General features: G+C 44.8%; 1 pseudogene; it reads left to right on the top strand.

The window, feature by feature from the left end:
- The first annotated feature begins 5,615 nt into the window (after positions 1–5,615).
- Positions 5,616–19,636, top strand: LOC124982697 (transcription factor GATA-6-like; annotated as a pseudogene).
- Positions 19,637–20,074: the final 438 nt, after the last annotated feature.

The raw sequence follows: 20,074 nt of genomic DNA, 5'->3' as shown, positions 1-20,074 counted from the left end.
TTCCATGTCACAATGTCCTTTTAAAAAAGGAACATAAGCAATTTACAGTGCTGTTCTTTTAACCCCTCTACTTGAGCACTGCATTGAACTAAGTTTCTGAGCACAGAGTGATATTTTTTATATCTATACACACCAAGTCCTTGAATCCTCAGATTGAGAAATGGTGCCAGGAATTAACTCAGATCCTAGAAGGGTTCACAGTAACTAAGGTTTTCCAGGACTTGGATGTGTCCCAGCTGGTCATAGACATTATAGTGTCCTTGCTTGAGGCCAAGACTGCTTGCCCACAAGTCTGGGTGGAGTGGGTGAACTCGTCTGCATGAAAAGCCTGATACTCTCTTCATCCTATGTTTTTCCACTTCTTCCAAATTTAGTGATTCACTAACCATAGTCCCTGTGAGTTTGGGATTGGACAGGCAAAGTGGGTCCCTCTCCTGCAGAGTAAGAGGTTGAAGTTATGGTAGCTTCTACACAAAGGACACAGTGAGCAGCCTCTCTGAGTCACACACAGTGGTACCAACAGACCTGCAGCCTCTGTTACTGGTTACAGCAGCAGAAGGAGGCTCAGCCTGGCAGCAGGAGGAGCAGCTGTGGAATGTGATCTCTTCCCTGGGATGTGTTCTTGGGGCCTCCTTCACTGAAGTGCATGGATTGGTACCATCCTCTTGTCTCCACTTGCGCGATCACACAACAGCAGCCTCTGCAAAGCTCACCTCAGTGTTTCTGGTTTCTTCCTGTGTCACAGAAAAGTGAGCCAGGCACTGGACAACATGGGTACTTACTTGTCTTACTCTGCATCCACCTCACTACAGTCACATTTTCCCTCTTCTTCTTAGTCTGAGAGGAATTGTGGTCATATAGATAGAAGGGTGGGTTCATGAATATAGTCAATCACCTACCTGCTGGTCCCCATTTTGCACTGTCATGCCTGTCTGCACAGGCTTGCCGGGCTCACCTGTCCTGGCTGTCCTGTATGGGACAGGTGTTCTTCAATGAAAGGAGTGGGGACATCAGGAGTACTTCCATTCTGAATGGGGACAGGTGAAGTACAGGTGAAGTACAAATCTCCTCAGTGCCCATGACCATTGCAGTGGTCAAGCAGAGTCTTCTGGGCAACCAAGACACCAGCAGGCACTGAATCATGGCCTAGTAGAAGCAGCAGTTGGCAGTGTGGTGGGACATGGTTTTCATAGATATCTTAGATCCAACAGTCTCAACGTTGTGGGCAAGTGTCCTGCAGGGATGCAGGAGTGGCAGCAGCAGCCACAACCCAGCCATGCCAGGACTCCATAGGGTTGACAACAACTGGCTTGGCTACCTGGCTGTGTGACAGGGTAGCTGGTGACTGTCAATCCAGCATGTGAACCACTGTAGGTGACAGTTAAACAGTTGGGAGCATGTTGTGGCAGTGACCAACAGACCCCCATTTAATTCTTCCTCATATTTCCAGAGGGAATGGGATTATTTCTTATATTGTAGGCACTTGGGCTCCACCTCTCATCCTTAGCCTGACTTCTCCCTTTTGTGCTTCTGTGAGGGCTGCATACAGGTCACTATAGTGCAGGGTCCAGCAGAAGTCATGGGTGGGTGGTGTTATTAATGTTGCATGCAGCAGAGACACCAGATCACCATGCAATGTATGGCCCCAGGGGAGCATATCCCTGAACTTTTCCACTGGGGAAGTAGCCAATATGAGTGACAAGGTCAAAACTGTGTCTTTTTCAGTTTTTCTTAGTGCCGAACACATGGAGGTTGGACTCTTTGCTTTTGGATATGGAGTGACCAGAAATCCAGCAAAAAGCAAAACCAAAACAACAGTTTCAAAGTGAAACACACTTAATTCAGTTTCCATTAGTCTGACCTCCCAAGTTCCACTCCAGAGACCATTCTTTTTGCTCTCAGCCTGAGTTCCATGAAATCTTTGCATCCCCGTTAAACTGTAGTTGAATAGGACCACTATAAGGTGTTGGACTTTTCAATATGAGGTGTCCCTTGGAAATTCGTATGTGAGACAATGCAAGAAAGTTTTGAGGTGAAATGATAGAATTATAAGAGTATTAAATGAAGCAGTTCCTTAATGCACTCAGATGATTAAATGGGTGATAAGTGTAGACAGGGAGGTATTGGCCAGAAGAAATAGGTCCATGTGAACATGGCTTTGGGGTTTATATTTTGTACCTGGTGAGATGCTCTCTCTCTGCTTCTTAGTGGCCATGTCTTGAGCTGCTTTCTTCCACCACCTTCTTTTGACAAGATGTTTTCTATCATCTTGGGCCCAGAATTATGAACACAGCTGACTATGAACTACCTCTGAAACCATGGGAAATAAACTTTTCCTCCCCTAATTATTCTTGTCATCTCTTTGGTCACAGGGACAAAAAAAGTTGATTAGAACAGAAACAGGTTCCAACAGTTGAGTTGCTTGCAGTGACTTGTCTGACCATGTGGTTCAGGAAATTGTGGAGGCTATTGGTATTTGGGGTAGAAATTTTGAATAGTTTCAAGATGCAGGTAGGAAAAGCTTTGAACATTGTAAAGGAAGCTTATTATGTGATTCTAGTGTAAGCTCTGAAGATAAAAATGCTGATAGGACTGGTAATAGGAAAGACTGCTCATGAGGTTGCAGAGGAGAAGGAGGACTCTTGGAAATGCAACTAGAGGACATTCATGTTACATTCTGGTAAAGATATTGTCTACATTATGCACAGGCTCTGTGACTGTGTGATGGAATTTAGGCGTAATTTAATTAATCTGGTGGAGGAAATTTCAAGGAAGTACAGCTTTTAGGCAGCGATATGGATATTGCTAGCAAATTTTATTTGGGTTTATTGTGATAATGTGGAGCAGAAGGAAGAGTGTAAACTTGAATTTTGGCCAGAAAAGTTGGAGTAAAACCGAGCCTCAAGAAGTTGTGGTTGTTGATGCATTATAGTCACTAAAGAGATGATAAAGAAATTACACAATCACAGTAGGAGAGATGGCTTGAGGGCATTTCAGGAATTGGTAGGATCATACACAACTCAGGTTCATAGGATATAAAAGTACAAATTCCATTGAGAAGAGAAACTACCAGAAAGTTTTTTTCTCCAAGCTCAATCAGCCATTCAAAGGCTGCAGCAGCCAGGGTACCCAGAGGCTTGGCTACTGCTTGAGATGGTGGCAGACATTGCCTTCAACCACGTGGTGCTGGTTCTGCAGGAATGCAGGATGCTGGAGTTAGGGGGTCATGAAGGCTTCCAACAAGACTTCAAAGGAAGGCCTGGCAGTTCAAAGTATAATGAAGTGAGAGTTCCTGTAGGTAGGTCCTGAGAGGGTCAGGAGTGCAGCTGTGAGAAGAAAGCAGAAGCTGCAGTAGAGACCCCTGGGGTTCAGAGATGCACATACTGTGGAATATATGTCAGGGAATGCTGCTGGCTGAGGAGAGAGCCAGCCTATGTGAGAGACTGAGGGACAAGGCTGCCCAAGTCCTTTGGAGCTCACTGTGCACAACACGGGCCCCTGGTGCTGGGCATGGGGATACAGGTCTTGTTGGCCCAGCTGGGTTTTTGTCTTGATTTCTATCCATTTCTTCTTTCTGTCTATTTCTCCCTTTTGGGATTGAAATATTTATTCTGTATATTGGATATATAATACAATTAAGAGTTTAATTTGAGTTCCGGAAAAGACTTTGGACATTGAGTTTTGGGCAATGATGAAAACTGTTCTGATTTGGGCATCTGCTGGAGATGTACTGAATGTATTTTCCATGATGAGATGTTTCCAGCTTTTTGGAGATAATGGGTGGCACGTGGAATTTTGGAGATAGGCATATCTCCAATGAGGTAATTTCAGAGGTGAAATTATTAGATTATGAGATTGGTACCTTAATCTATGAATAAATCTATTGGGTGTATTAATAATTTGAAACTACTACTGTTTTGGGTGATAAATGGGGAAGGCAGGAAGAAGTAGGTCACTGGGGCCGTGCCCTTAAAGATTCTATTTTGTCACTTGGTCCTCCTTTCTCTCTGCTTCATAGTAGCCATGAGCTGAGAAGCTTCCTGCAAAATACCATTCTTCCATGAAGTTCTGCCTCACCTCACGCCCAGAGCAAGGGAGCTGGCTGCCCATGGACTAAGACCTCTGAAACATGAGGTGTTCTGCAACACCTTGGTCCACAGCAGTGTAACCAGCCTAACATAGACTGAGATATCTGAAAAGTATGGTTCAAGGCAACAGCAAGAGTACTGGATTCCATTAATATGGATCAGAAAGAAAGATATGTCTATACTTTGGTTAGAAGAAAAGGGACTTCATCCCCTCAAAATGTACATATTTTGCCTGATGCTAATATCAGAGTCAGGCACCATTACTGGTTCCAGATTCCTGGCCTATTCCACAGACTATTCTAATGGTTCTCTAAAATTTTATGCTGGAAATTACTAAGGAAAACCTGACTAGAGCTGCTCTGGGGTAACTGATGGCAGTTTGAATTGGATAATTGATGAGTCCAGATGACTACAGTCATGTCAAGCAGAATACGTACAGATATTCTTTGCAGTCATGTGATATTGATATCTAAATAACCAAAAGGAAAGAAGCCCCAGAATAGCCCTCTGAAAGATGATAATAATTTGGTGGTTACGTGTGAGAAAAGAAGCATCACAGAGTCCCGAGGAGCTCTAAACTAAGAGCAGCAGTGGATATGGGGCCTTGCTCCTTATCCTGGGGGCCTTCCTCTGAGGAAGCCAGCTTGTCCCCAAGCCCTTTCTCCAGCATGTATTCCAGGCAGTCATCACAAGAGGTGAACTCAACAGTGCACCTTTGGTCATCAGAGGAGCTGGTGTCCCAGCCAAGTTCCTTTGGTCTTTTCACTGGTGCCCAGTCAGACCTCACCAGGTGATCTAAATGAGCAATTATCTGAGCAAGCGCAGTCACAGCCCCTGCTCCCTGGCCCTTTTGGGCCATCAGGCTCTCATCCGCCTGACCTGCAATGCTCCAGCTCCTCAGCGGGATCACGCTGCTGCTCCAACAGCTGCCATCAGCCCTGCCTCTGGGCACTTCCTCCAGGATCCCCGCCCTCTCATGCCTGGATCAGCTGGCTGCCTCAGAGGCCCTGTCCTGCAGGTGGTGCCCTCCTCTCGGGAGATCCTGCCACTGGTCTCCTGGGGTGCCTCCCACATAAAACCAGTGCTTTTGTACACCAACTCGTGGGTGTTTGGACCATCAAGAAAAGTAAGGATCCCTCCTCCTTGCTGCTGACCAGTACTTCTGCCTTTTCTAGTTGAGCAAGTCCATCAGGTTATGCAGGCCATGATACCCGCTCAACTTCCTATTCTTTATTCAGAGGAAATAGAGCTGAGAGTCCAAGAGGAGCATGAAGAATTAGTGGTCCACGAGGAAGAGGAGAAGGGACAGACAGGAAGGAAGATCTGGAATCAGGTGCCCTGAGAATAGAGGAATCAACATGAGTGAAGCCTCTGGAGACCCAGGGAAACCTCAGTTCTCTGGAACCCAGTCCTGCACCTTGGGAGGGAAACCTCTTTCAATACAAGGCCCTGGAGATTCCCAGGGTCTTCTCTTGTGCTGGACCTGTCATCTGCAGCTTCCACAGACCTGCTGCAGGTGTGCTGACCATGGCTCAGGCTGACACAGAGACAACAGTGCTGCCAGAGCCAGACCCTGGCTGCTCCTCAAGGAAAGGCTGGACAAGCACCATCTGCCCAGCTTTCCAGGCTCCCACGCCTCAAGGAAGGGGGTGCATGTACAAAAACATTCCTGTGGTCCATCAGAGAGCTGTCCTCCAACCAGAGCTGCTACCTGGAGGCCCCAAAAGAGAAAGAACCTATGCCTTTGGCCCTGCTACTGTGGCTGCCCTGTCATCAAGGTGGGCTGCCCCTACCTGCCAAGAGACCTCTTCTGTGTCTGGAGGAAGACATAGGCACCCTGCTGAGGGAGGTTCCAGATGCAAAGAAGAAGTTGGAGGATGATATGGAGGCCTTGGAGGGTAGAAGAGAAACTCTGGAGGACTGTGCCCCCACCACTCAGCATGTCCATTCTTGCTCTCTACCTGGGACCATAGTGGGACTACAGACTTAGTGACTTTACCCACAGACCTCTCCCACATCCCAGCTATTCCTGCCAGCAGTCAGTGGGAATTCCAGCCTGCTGGACCCCTAAACCTGTCTATCTACCTTCCCTTTGCCCAGTAATGATGAGGGGGTCCCCTTGTTCTCTTCCCTTGCTTCATCTCACTAACCTTGTTTCTCCTGAGTCCCCCTGCCAATGTGAGAGTTACCCCTACCTTGTTTCATACCTCTCCTCCCCCGAGAAGAGCTGTGGCACCTCTCATTTTTCACCTTCCTACACCTCATATCCAGGTCCTTTCCCATCCATGCCTACCCCCTGCAGAAGGGAGTCCCCAGCCCCCATGTGCATTGAATCTCCTCCTCCCCTTCCTCCTCATTCATGTAATCCTCCTCCTCTTCCTCCTCTTAATGGTCCTTCACCTCTTGCTCCTTCTGCTGCTCCCCTTGCTCCTCCTCCTGATCCTTCTCCAACTCCTCCTCTTGTTAATCCCCCTTTTTGTTCTTCCTCCTGTTTCTCCTCTTTCTCCTCCTCTTGCTCTTCTTCAAGCTCCTCCTTTTGCTCCTCCTCCTGGTCCTTCTCCATTGCCTCATTCTCTTGTTTCTCCTCCTTCTTCTTATCTTCCTCCTCCTCCTTCTCCAGTTCCTTCTCTTGTGCCTCCTCCTCCTGCTTATCATTCTCTTCCTTCTGCTCCTCCTCTTCATTCCTTTACAGGCTCCACTCTAGGTCCTTCCAAGTGTAACACCAATAGCCGTGGCCAAAACTTAACTGCTTCAAGTGTCTTTCTCACCAACACAGCCAAGTCCTCTGCTCACCTGACTCAGCATCCCACCATGCAGCCTGAGGACATAGCATGGACACTACCCTCCCTTCTATGGCAGTGATATTTCCAGCTCCATCTGCCTCCAAAAACAGCTCCTGTCCATGTCCCCAGGTCCATGGCCCTAGGCATCAGAGGTAGGCAGCAAAGGCATCAGTCTCCACTGGCTCCCCAACACCTCAGGTCTCCCATCCCAATCCCCATTTGAACCAGTCCTTTATCCCACTAACCACTCCTCAGCCCTTATCTGGGAGCCCTCCTGGGAAGCAATGGAGAATTTGTCTTCACAATCCTGCCCTGCTTATGGTGATCCCAGTTATGGACCATGCATTGACCTCCAGCGTGGCAAGCAGTGTGTCTCTACCATCATTGTCAAAGCCTGCAGCACCAGAGGAACCTGTGGATACCACCCCTCCTTCCTCGGCTGTCCTCTCACATTTCCATCCTGTCTCCCAGAAAAACTTCAGACCAAAGTATGGGTTGCTTCCTGGTTTTGGGGACCTCCATCAGAGTGGTGCCACAGCTCCAGTCATAGCCAGTTGGTGTGAACAGCAGGAGCAGAACATGAGACAATGCTTCAAAATGTGCCAGTTCCCCTCTCAGGCCTACAGTGTTCTTGGGACCTGCACTGCTAGGATTGGAGGGAAAGCTGGTTTTGGAGTACCCTTTCCAGACCCAGGGTCTAAACCTGCAGCCACTAAACACTAGATCGAAAACACCTACTGTGGAGCACAGAGGAGATCATCTTGCATGCCTGGCTTGATACCCTACAAAACCCACACCTGGCTTGATGGTAACTTCATTGATCACAGCTCTGGGTCTTTTTCCTATCCTTGGACCTAGATAGGATGGTCATTGCTTGCTGAAGAGGCTTCCTATTCCCTCCCCTTCGCTGCCAAATGGCCTTTCTCTTGCACCCAAAATACATATAAATTCTTATTGTTTCTAATTCTTCTGTCTCTGTCCATTCATCATTCAGAGAATGAAGTGGCATGTGTTCATAATGATGTGTGAAACCTGACTTTAAGAAAATGTGTGTGTGTGTGTTCAGATGATTGATCCCAAGGTGCTTCCACTGAGCTGTACAGAAGTCTTTTTATTTTCATTTTGAGACAGGATCTCACTACTCTGGGGATGCTGCCCTAAAACTTACCAACTTCCTGACTCAGCCCCTGACTTGCTGGGATTACAGACACCAACACACCTGGACTGACTAGTAATTTTAAATCCCTTTCTTTTATTTCTTAAATTTGAACCCATTATTTTTTTAGATGAAGGCCTCATCTTTGCCATGGTATGGAATGTTCTCTCTCATCAAGCAGCATCTGTCAATGCTGCCTGAGAATCTTGGCTATGACTGTGTGTCCTGGGCTCACTAGGTCACTTCTGGTCATCATTTCTGGCTGGTGGATATGGGAACATGTATAGATTGGGACCTGGAGAATAACATAGCTTTCAGTCTCTGCTTAAGATGAGTGACCAAGGAGCCCAGGAGGCCTCCTGACCCTCAAGATCATCCCACTGTGGTTTGGCCCTTTATCGCCCTTTGTGCTCTACCTATCCCTTCAGCTGCCAGCATAGCATCAACATGTGGAGGACAACCTGCAGCTACCCAGGAGCCCTGCCTCTCGTCTTGACCCCTCCCATCAAGTGTCCCAAGATGGTGTTCAGAGAAGCCACTGACCTTCCCTCCCTGCAGCCTAAGTAGCACCACTCAGTGGTTGGAATCACCTAGCAGAGTGCTCTTCAGTCTGTTTCCTCCTCTGTGGCTCTAGAACCCCAGGTTGATAGGCATGTCTCTGTCCAAATGTGACAGCTGAATCCTGCCCTTCAAGGCGGGTATTCTTTCTAGAATATCGAGGGAGTTTAGAGCAAAAGTTCAGAGATGACTCCCATCCCTCTGCAGCCTCTCAGAACCAAGCTGTCCCCTTGAGCATGTACAGGATCCACCCACCCTGGCCATAGTTGTCTTCAAAGCCTCATTGGTCCCCTGGGCTACTGCAATGGAATGTGAGAGAGGAAGGTGAGTCTCTACCAGGGGTCAGTCCAGATGAGAAGACAGACAGACAGCCTTATATTATTTGTCTTCAGACACAAGGAAAGGACATCTGCAAGAGTGGGAGAGGTCCTGGGTGTGTGGGAGAAAGAATGTTCTGAAAGCCATGGCTGCCTCACCATGAAACCTGAGAAGCTGGGGCAGCAGAGCATCCCCATGCCCAGATATATAAATGCTGGCCTAGGCTGCCCCCCTGTTTAAGGGCTTCCCAGCTACTTAGGGAGGCCCAAGGCCTGAAATCAGAGACACACAACCAGTGGCATGGACCTCAAACCTGAGACTCCCTGACAGTGCCAAACAATGACTCGCACAGGAGGCTAGCCGTGCTTTGATCCCCCAACACAGGGCACCATCCCCTAACCCAGTAGGGCTGCCATTGGATCAGCTAGATTTGAGGGCTGCGCTGCCCTGTCTAGCCACACCAGCCCCTGATTTCCCCATCAGACCCAATCGTGCCCATCCCCACTACACCAGCCCTATGTGCCCCGTGCCCACTGGGATACTGCCAGCCAAGTGGACCCACCCATGCTCCCTACAGTGCAAAAGGGTCCTGCATCCCTCAGGGATCCACAGTTTAGAGCCAGTAATTGGAGGGTCCTGAAGCCAAGGGATCTCCTGCTCCTCTAGTTCTGTCTATCATGTCCTTGAGGAACTCCCAGCACTCTGCTAGGATTCCCTCAGAAAAACCAAAATAGTTTGGTTTTTATAGTCTCAGCCCCATGCCCTGGCCAATGACCTACTGCCCTCTTGCTTTCAGATTGTTCAGAGGACACAGGTCTAGCCATCCCCTTGCTGACTGGCTTTACCTGGGTTAAAGATGGATAGCGAAGGAAAACAGCCCCTGGCCCAGCTACATCTGTTAGATGCCAACCTGTGTAGAGTGGAAGGGAGGAGGAGAGAGTAAACAGAGGGACAGGGGATGGAAGGAGAAAGGTAAAAGGACCCTGCATTTGTCTGATCCATGATCTTGAAACTCAAGTTGCCCACTAGGTGCCAGCAGAGGACAGGGTTCCTGGGAGCTCAAATAACAGCCGTCTCTTCTGCCCCTCTCCACCCCGGCAGTGATACCATGTCAGGTCCCAGGGGACCTGAGGGCCTCTAGGCAGTGGAGTCAGGGGAGAGGAAGCATAGTATGTTATTGGACATGAATTTAATGTCAGTACAATTTAGACGAAATGAATATGTGGCACATTTGATTTTCAAAAATTACTTTAGAAAAAAATCATATTTACAGATTATAGTTCTAAGATGTTAAAATATCTAGAATCAAATAAATTGAAGTTGGCAATAACTGAAATATTATCAACTTGCTTTGAATATAAGAAAAAATTATTATTTATTATAATTTGCATGTAAAATTCTTTCAAGAAGTGTGGAAAGGGGATTTCACTATGATAAAAAACCTCTGTTTTAGGGTGTCCTGCATCAAAAGAATGATGCATACAAAATGGAAGTGGTAGTATAGTTGACACTCAATATCTGAATGAACATACTTAGAAATGCAAGGTATTTTAGTGCTACATTAGCATAAAAGACATTTATTTTGCATAGCGACATACAGAATATCACATGCTATTAATATAAGTAACTGTTTAAGACACAGAAAAGAAATGAGCATCTCAGAAAAAATATATTCTCCAGCTACGAACATTTTTGATACTCTTATACCCATTGATCTTGAAAAATATTTTAAAGTACTGATTTTTGTCATACTGATGATAAGAGATGAATGGACCATGCTCAATTGCCAATCTCACTCACAAGACATTGTGTGGGAAGTAGTTTAAGAGTTCTAGAGACACTGTGATTGTCCAGATTGAATGAAAATGTTGTAGATCTGATTGTAGCCTCGAAAATCCCTGTCATAGAAAAATGATGATCAATATTACAAAAAGTCAGGAAAATACAGAATTTCTGATATTGTCCTTTACTAAATGTGAAAAATTGAGTATTATTCACATTCATAATAAAGTTACTAGAAAAGTAGCAACAATATGGATTTGATTTTAAATACAAAGTAATATCAATTCAAACTTTAAAAATTCCTTCATTATTTTTATTTTATTTTATTATTTTTTGATTCATTGTACACAAATGGGGTTCAACTTTCATTTCTCTGGTTGTACACGAAGTAGAGTCATACCATTTGTGTAATCATACTTATATATGGGGTTCTATTATCTTTCCTCCCCCCCCATCCCTCATTTCCTTCTACACAATCCATCCTACCTCCATTCTTCCCTTACCCCTCCCCTGCTTATGTATCATCATCCACTTATCAGAGAAATCATTCAATCTTTGGTTTTTTGGGATTTGCTTATTTCACTTAGCATGATATTCTTGAACTCCATCCATTTACCTGCAACTGCCATAATTTTATTCTTCTTTATGGCTGAATAACATTCCACTGTGTATTTCTACCACAGTTTCTTTATCTATTCATCTATTGAAGGGCACCTAGATTGGTTTCATAATCTAGCTATTGTGAATTGAGCTGCTATAAACATTGATGTGGCTGTGTCACTGTAGTGTGGGGATTTTAAGTCCTTTGAGTATGGACCAAGGAGCGGGACAGCTGGATCAAATGATGGGTCCATTCCAAGTTTCTGAGTATTCTCCACACTGCTTTCCAGAGTGGCTGCACCAATTTACCACCCCACCAACAATGTATGAGTGTACCTTTTTTCCCCACATCCTCCCCAACACCTATTGTTGCTTGTATTCTTGATAAGAGATATTCTAATTTGGGTGAGATGAAATCTTAGGGTAGTTTTGATTTGCATTTCTCTAATTACGAGGGATTTTGAACATTTTTTCATATATCTGTTGATTGCTTGTAGATCTTCTTCTGTGAAGTGTCTGTTCATTTCCTTAGCCCATTTATTGATTGGGTTATTCGTATTCTTGGTGTAAAGTTTTTGAGTTCTTTATAAATTCTGGAGATTAGTGCTCTTTCTGAAGTGCGTGTGGTAAAGATTTTCTCCCACCCTGTAGACTCTATCTTCACATTGTTGATTGTTTCCTTTGCTGAGGGAAAGCTTTTTAGTTTGAATCTATCCCATTTATTGATTCCTGCTTTTTATTTCTTGTGCTCTGGGAGTCATGTTAAGGAAGTCTGGTCCTAAGCTGACATGATGAAGATTTGGGCCTGCTTTTTCTTATATTTGGTGCAGGGTCTCTGGTCTAATTCCTAGGTCCTTGATCCATTTTGAGTTGAATTCTGTACAGGGTGAAAGATAGGGATTTAATTTCATTTTGCTGCATATGGATTTCCAGTTTTCCCAGCACCATTTGTTGAAGAGGCTATCTTTTTTCCATTGTATGTTTTTGGCACCTTTGTCTAGTATGAGAGATCTGTATTTATGTGGGTTTGTCTCTGTGTCCTCTAACTTTACCATTGGTCTACCTGTCTATTTTGGTTCCAGTTACATGCCGTTTTTGTTATTATTGCTCTGTAGTGTAGTTGGAGTTCTGGCATTGTGATACCTCCTGCATCACTCTTCTTGCTCAGGATTTCTTTGGCTATTCTGTGGTTCTTGTTCTTCCAAATGAATTTCATGATTGCTTTCTCTATTTCTATGAGGTATATCTTTGGGATTTTAATTGGAATTACATTGAATCTGTATAGCACTTTTGGTAGTATGGCCATTTTGGCAATATTAATTCTGCCTATCCTAGAACATGGGAGATCTTTCCATCTTCTAAGGTTTTCTTTAATTTCTTTCATTAGTGTTCTGTAGTTTTCATTGTAGAGGTCTTTCACCTATTTTTTAAGATTGATTCCCAAGTATTTTTTTTTTTTGAGGTTATTGTGAATGGGCTAGTTTTCCTAATTTCTCTTTCGAGGATTCCTCACTTATGAATAGAAATGCATTATATTTGTGAGTGTCGAAAATCCCTTCATTCTTTCATTGAACTTCATAACAGTACTTAGCTGCTTTAGTTTAGGCACAAAATTTTGAGAATCAGTCATTCCATTTGAAAACACTTGAAGTATTCATATTGGAAATTATAAACTGTTCTATTAGGTATGTATATTACGGTTTTGATTTTAAAACTTACATGTTGAAGGCTTGGTCCCTAGCTGATGTTGCCATTGGAAAGTGGTGAGCTGTTGGAGCTGGGGCCTCCTGAGTGAGGATGTGAGGTCATTGGGGATGTGACCTTGAAGGGTATGGTAGGACCCAGCCCCATTCCCTTTGTCTTATTTTTTATTTTCTTCCCAGCCACCACTCTGTGAGCCATTTTGTTCTCACTCGAGCTCCCCACCAGAATGTTTTTCCCAGCTACAAACCACAGGAGATGGAGCCACATGACATAAGACCTATAGATAAGGATTACTGTGTTGATAAGGTTTGATATTTTTTCCTGTTTTGTGTATCTGCTCTTGCATTCATGATAGCTATCTTTCTTTCAGTTCTTGATGAAAGGCTTCCTTAAACATCTTGTGTAAGGCAGGTTTGGTGGTCATGAATGTGAGAAAGCTAAACTTAAACATTTAGTTAGACTAGTAGCAGATGATATTCTGCAGCTTGCTATGCAAAGTAAGTGTCTTTTATGATCAAATTTCCCTAAAATACCTGGCATTTCTAAGTAAATAGACATTGAGTTTCAAATGTACTACACTTCTATTTTGTATGCGTCATTCTGTTTTATTTCTTTTTAATTATTTTTTTATCTTTACAGACAGCATTTTGATTCATTGTACACAAATGGGGTGAGGAATACATCATTTTTTATGATGTAGGACTTCCTGAAATCAAAGTCCAAAAATCATTTATCATTGTGAAATTTCTTTTCCCATCTCTTTTCTTTCCTCTCCCACCACACCACCCTCATTTTACAGAACATCCCAGCTGAGGCTCTATTTTGAAAGAGTCATATGAATTTGTTTTAGAGTGATAGCATAGGCAAGAGAGGGCACCCGAGGCAGGAGAATTTCCCCCAGCAGTGGGCCAAGGGCCAGGGCTGGGCCTCAGGTGGGTCTCTTATTCTCAGTGCTTCCCCGTAGAGCTGCCACCATAGCTGACCAACCCTCCCAGGAGAGGGCAAAGTCTACACCTTTCCTTGGAAGTCTGTAGGTCCTGCCCTGCTGCAGTGGTGAGCTGGGACAAGGCAGGAGAACTGAACCCTAACTACTAGAGTGGCTTGGCCACTAGAAGGCAGCTGATGGGCAAAGGATTGAGCCAGAGCAAACCAGGGACCTACCCAGAGAGTGGTTCTGTGCCTGTGCTGCTGAGTGGAGGACTGTTTAAGCAGTGCCCTCTCTGGTCAGTTCTACCTACATCCCCAGTCTGTATGTGTTAAAAGATGGAAATAGATTATATACATAAATCACACTCTCATAATTATTTAAAGATGAGTAAACTCTCAGTTTTTATCCCATTTTTAATATTTAAAGGAATACAGGTATCAGAACCAGACTTCTGCGGGACACAGATTTGGAAACTTTCACATAGCAATTTAAAAATGATGCTGATGAGCACATTAATGGACTGAGTAGACAGAAGGCAAGATCAGATGGGCAATGTAAGTGAGGGATGCAACCACTAAGAAAGAATGCCAGAAATGAAATAGACTGGAACATAAAAGAAGAATGCCTTCAATGGAGTCACCAGTGGGCTGCCCACAGATAGAGAAGGGGAGAAATAAGGAGCTTGACAATGTCAACAGAAAATGGTGAAATTGAAATTTAAAAGAAAATAAGAATGGTAAAAGCAAACAGTATTTCCAACTATACAAAATAAATATTTGCGTGGGAAAAGAGAGAAAGGCCTAAAAATATTTCAAGTACTAAGCACTAACATTTTTACAACATTAATGATAGGCAACAAGCTATAGATTATGGAATCTCAGAGAACCTCAAGCAGTATAAATATTAAACACAAAATGTACACATAGGTATAGTCTAATGAAGCTCATGAAGTGAATGGGGAAAATTTTGAAGCCAAAGGAAAAACACAATTTTGTAGGCAACAAATATATCTAAACCACAGGAAATCATGAACATAAACGCATTGATGAATTCAGAAAAATTACACTTCTAATATTAAGAATTGTCCCATCTGTCTTTTAGCTCTTACACTTATATTTCTGTCCCAATTAATATGTTCTTTCAGATCAAATGCCAAATGTTTTCCTTTTTATGTGAGGTCACCTTTTTGTGTTAATGAGGTTTTACGGTGATCATTTGAATGCAATCCAGCAGATTTTGTGAATTCCTAATTGATGAAGATAATGTAAATACAGGTATTGATTAACCTGCAATGCTTTGACATAGATTCCTTGACTTTACTGTAGTGCCAAAGCCCTAAGCATGCAATGGAAACCTCACCTTTTGAATTATCAATTGGCCATTTCTCATGCTAGCCCTATGTATGTCCTCACATAGCCAGGCAGCAGCAGTGAGCCAAGTTCCCATCCAGCACGTGAATCACAAGGGCAAGAGCGGGTAGTCTGTGCTGTGATGCTGAAAAGCTTAGGTACAGTGAACACACTTTCCCCTTAGGATTTTTTCAAGTCTTATGGATTTAACAGGAAATAGTCTTCCAAACATCTTGGAGAGTAAGTGGCAAAAGTTTATGTGCTTTGGATTCAATTGAGCAGTGGTTAATTCTGGTGTAATATGCATATAGAAGATGAGTCTTCACCATCACAACCAAGTTTAACATTTTCTTGGACCAGTGGTTTTCTGTGTATATGAAAGTAAAATTTAGTCTCCAGTTAGGTTAGTTATGTTCCTGGTCACAGCTGTTCTGATCAACCCTTCCGTTTTCTTCCTGCCATGGTTTCCCACAACCTTTCCCATTCCCTTTAAATATCAATAAAATTAAGGAATCTCTAGCAAGGTTTGCCAAGAGAAATAGAGAAGACCCAAAACAGCACCATCAAGAATCAGCACGGGAGCTGGTGATGTAGCTCAGGGTACAATTCTTGTGTAGTATTTGTGAAGCCTAGGCTGCAAGCTCCAGCAGCACACACACACACACACACACACACACACACACACACACACACAGGTATTATCAACAATACCCCAGAACTTCAGATGGGACAAAGATATTGCAGAAAATTATCAATGTATTTATGCACATAAATTGAGTGGCAATTGTTTTAAAATACAGATAATTAGACAATAGAAATGTAACAACCAACACCTATTTTGCACACTGGAGGTGGAAGTGGCTGAGTAGAGTCAGCGAGATAATGTAGGTGTATATGACAGTTGCACTGTGGGAAATGTCCAAGAAACTGGAAAGTGGGGACCATTTCCAACTCATTTTATTAGGTCAGCATTACCCAAACCCAAAGTCAAAATATGGAATATATTACCAAAAAATAAAAAAGGAAGAAAGAAAGGAAAAGAAACAGGGACAGTGCAGTTTCTACAATGGATGACACCCAGGAGCTGGAGGACACTGTGAGCATGCTCAGTAGAAGGTGAGAAAAGTAAGTATTTCTGTGTGTGTGAGAGAGAGTAATGGAGGGGAGAGAAAGAGACACCCAAAGGTATAAACGTAAAAATGCCATCAACATTGAATGTGAACAAAAAGCTTATACCCCAATCATGAGATATCACATGTACATAATGTAATGTCTATATACAGATACAGACACCATTCTATGATACATACAAAACCAATAAATATTAGTATACGTGAACATCTAATGCTATAACCAAACATAGCACACGATGGTGAAGTGGGAAGCGTGGATTTAACTTTTGGTGCATAAACGCCCTCCTCTCAGTCAAGTGCTCTTAGGGCACACTGACCAAAGAGTCATGCACTGTGAGGTTTTCTAACACTGAAGAGTTTCTGAAAATTGAAATATTGAGTAAAATATCACAGAATTTGGAAATTTTGTTTGTCTTTAACACAAGAACCAGAAATAAGTGGAGTAGGTCTTGTTTGGACTATGGTTAAAAGTTCATGTCCAAAATAATGTTCAGTGCAGGGGCCATCAGTGTGCCAATGCTCACAAATTTATTAGGTAAATTGCTAAGGAATTCTGAGGTCAGCACACAGGCATTCCACACATCCTCTGGTCCCTGAGGCACTTCCCACTGCTCAGCCACTCTGGGACTCCACATGGGAGACCTGATAGACTCAGTCCCAACACTGGACCCCATCTCCTAGCAGTGGTGCTGGAGAATCATGGACATTCAGCCTTAATCCTGCATGCCCTGACCCAAATCTCTGAAGGCTCCATCTCCCCTGCCATGACTAGAGACTGCCTCCCCCAGTTCTGCTACTGCCTGACCAACTCCTCAGGTGGAGGCTGTCCTCTCCTAGCATCACTTGCATTCAGTGGGTTCCTGGCAGGCAACTGAGTGCTGCCAGCTCTACCCCTTCATTGCTGTTAAGTTTCAGTCCCTTGCTCCTGATGTGTTTCACAGACTATGCCTGTAATAGTGCTGGGCGCTGCCCAGGCCCTGTCTGGTGTTTTCTTCTCTAGACATTAAAGGCATGCACTTGTAAAACGTCTTATATTCTCCAAATGGAGTTTTCCCATAATAGCACAGAATAACACTTATAAAAAGACATAAAACAATCACCAAAAGACTTGGACAAAAATTCAATAAACAAAACTAGAAAACAAATGGCTGGGCAAAGCTGAGACACACTCGTATGAATGTGGGAGATGTGAAGAGAAAGTGAGCAGGCAGAGAAACACACAGGCTACAATGTTTGACCTGACAGAAGGAGTACTTCACACAAGATCTAGAATGTTCTTGGTACCTGTCCTTTTGAATTTGCAACACACTAAAAAATACAAGTATTGTGTTGGGTTGTTTAGCATGTGAACTTTCTAAATTTCTTATATATAGATAGGATTTTGGCATGAAAAAAGAATTAAAAACATAAGTAAATATTGTAGAATTTCATGCAAGATCAATTTGCAGAAATGATAAGCATTGTTTAGGGGATTTACTTTATAATCGGGAGCCCTGAGTCTCTCTTAGGGCCCAGGAGCAACTGGCGCTGCTGTCCTTCTCCATGCTCAGCAGATGCCCAAGGAGCTAGAAATTATCCTGAAGTAAGTGCAAGAGCATGGATGGTTCTGATTGATGGTGGTTGGCGTCTGTGGAATTCCTTTTGAGTCAAGGTTGCAGACCCAGATGCCTCCAGGGCCTTTCTGTCACAGGACCTCTCCATACTGCCTTCCCCTAACTCTTCCTCCTCCAGGTCCTCCTGTTCCCAGAGCTGACCAGCCACAGCTCATCACGCAGACAGTGATAGTGCCTACTTCTTGCTGCTCAGTCCCTAAGCCTGGCATCTCTTCACTGCTTCCCATGGACTTTGGCATCAAGGTCTCTTCCTTGGGAGTGCCTTGTTGAGCTAGGAGGAATGATTTCTCTTCACTGACTGTAGTCAAGCTGCTGTGGTCCAGTCAGGACACCAAGCTAAGCCCTTTTGCACCCTAGCAGCCCAAGGAGATGTACCAGACCCTCGCTGCCCTCTCCCGCTAGGGACTGGCCACTTTTGATGATGCACCTGCAGTCTTCCTACATTCTGCAGCCACAGTAGCTGCAGCTGCACAGACAGTCAGTTCCTGGTCTAGGTGTCCAGAGTGCATGTGTTCCACTCTGCCTGGCCTGCCCTACCTCCACTGAGCAGGTAGTGGGCTTTCTCCCAGGCGGGTGGCCTGGGGGCACACCCTGGCTGGCCCCAAGACTCAGACTACAGGCATAAGGCAGTGGAGGCGGTGTGGCAGGTGGTTGGGCCACAGAGCCTGGCTTCCCTGACTCTGCTGAAGTGCACACCGAGGTACACTGGCCAAAGGTGCAGTGCGGGAATCTTTGGGGTCACACTGCTGCCAGCAGCGGGGATGCAAGCAGTGTGAGTGCAGGTGGAAGGTACCCACGGGTGGCCAGGAGCACTAGTGCTGCTCACTATCTCTGGTGTGGCCCCTGAACTGGACAAATCACCACCACCAACACTGAGTCCTTGGGTGAACCACTGACACCGGCCTGGCCGCCTGGATCCTTGGAGACTCTGGTGCTGCACAGCCTGCAGAGTTGTACTGTAGCCCTGCTCCTGGGTCTGGGGAGCCCACTGCAGACCTGCTGGAGGACCTGACAGAAAGCCCCTAGTTTGCACCAACTGTGGCTCCATCCAGATACTGCTTTGGCCAGTGGTCAACACTGGCCACTACCAGTGCAAAGCCTGTGGCCTCTATAGCAAGATGAATGGCCCCAGCTGGTCCCTCGTCATCCACAGAAGCTCTTGCTTTCCTCACAGAGGCTTGGACTGTCTTGTGCCAACTAGCATGCCACAATCACCTTATGAAACTGGGTGCAGTGCTTTTGGACTCTACATGAAACTCATGGGGTGCCTCCATCATTTGCCATGAAAAAAAAGAAATCTAAACCTGGAAACAAATCCTAAAGACAAAAATAATTCAAAGACTTGCTCTGATAATAACAATAATTGCATTCTTACGACTCCAGTTTCTACCTCTTCTAACTCAGGATTGCAGCAAAAACACTTCCCCTCCAACACATTCGATAGACTCAGGTGCAGTGCCCCAGTGACGTCTGGTGCAGGAGTGGGCACCACCCCTGAGAACAGCAAGCTCAAGCATTCTGGTGAAGTTGGGTGGGCTCTACACAGGCTTCAGTCTGGTCTTGCCTGCCAAAGTCACATCTTCAGTGCCCACAGGATTCCTGGTGGGCTCTAGCCCTGGCCTGAGCCCCTGCTACTAGGAGGCAGGGAGAGCTCCACAGAAGAGGGCCTTGCACCTCTTACTGTCTGATTTTGTCCAGTAGCCCAGACAGTGGAGAATGTCAAAAGAACTTTGCTCCAATGTGTGTATTTCCCCACCAGGCCTGCTAAAGTGTAAGAGAAGATGAGGCTTCTCAGGAGAAGGGTCAGTGCAGCAGGAATGTGGCCTGCTCCATTCAGCCAGGGCCACCTCCATCCAGCCTGCCTCTGGGTTGGCTCCTGAACTGCTTGCACCAACTGGGACTGGGACCAGGGCCTTGCCTGCTAAGGAAGATGGAGACGGACTCTTTAACAAGGTTTCATGTGTATTGCCTCAAATCATGTGTTTCTTCTAATGGATTTTGGTTATTCCAGAATTTCTGCATACCAACAGTTCCACACGCAGATTTCATGGCTGCCCTTTCA

The sequence above is a fragment of the Sciurus carolinensis genome, chromosome 4, assembly GCF_902686445.1.
Source record: "Sciurus carolinensis chromosome 4, mSciCar1.2, whole genome shotgun sequence".
Classification (NCBI taxonomy): domain Eukaryota; kingdom Metazoa; phylum Chordata; class Mammalia; order Rodentia; family Sciuridae; genus Sciurus; species Sciurus carolinensis.
The sequence above is the reverse complement of the archived record's forward strand: the minus strand, read 5'-3'. Positions and strand labels throughout refer to the sequence as shown.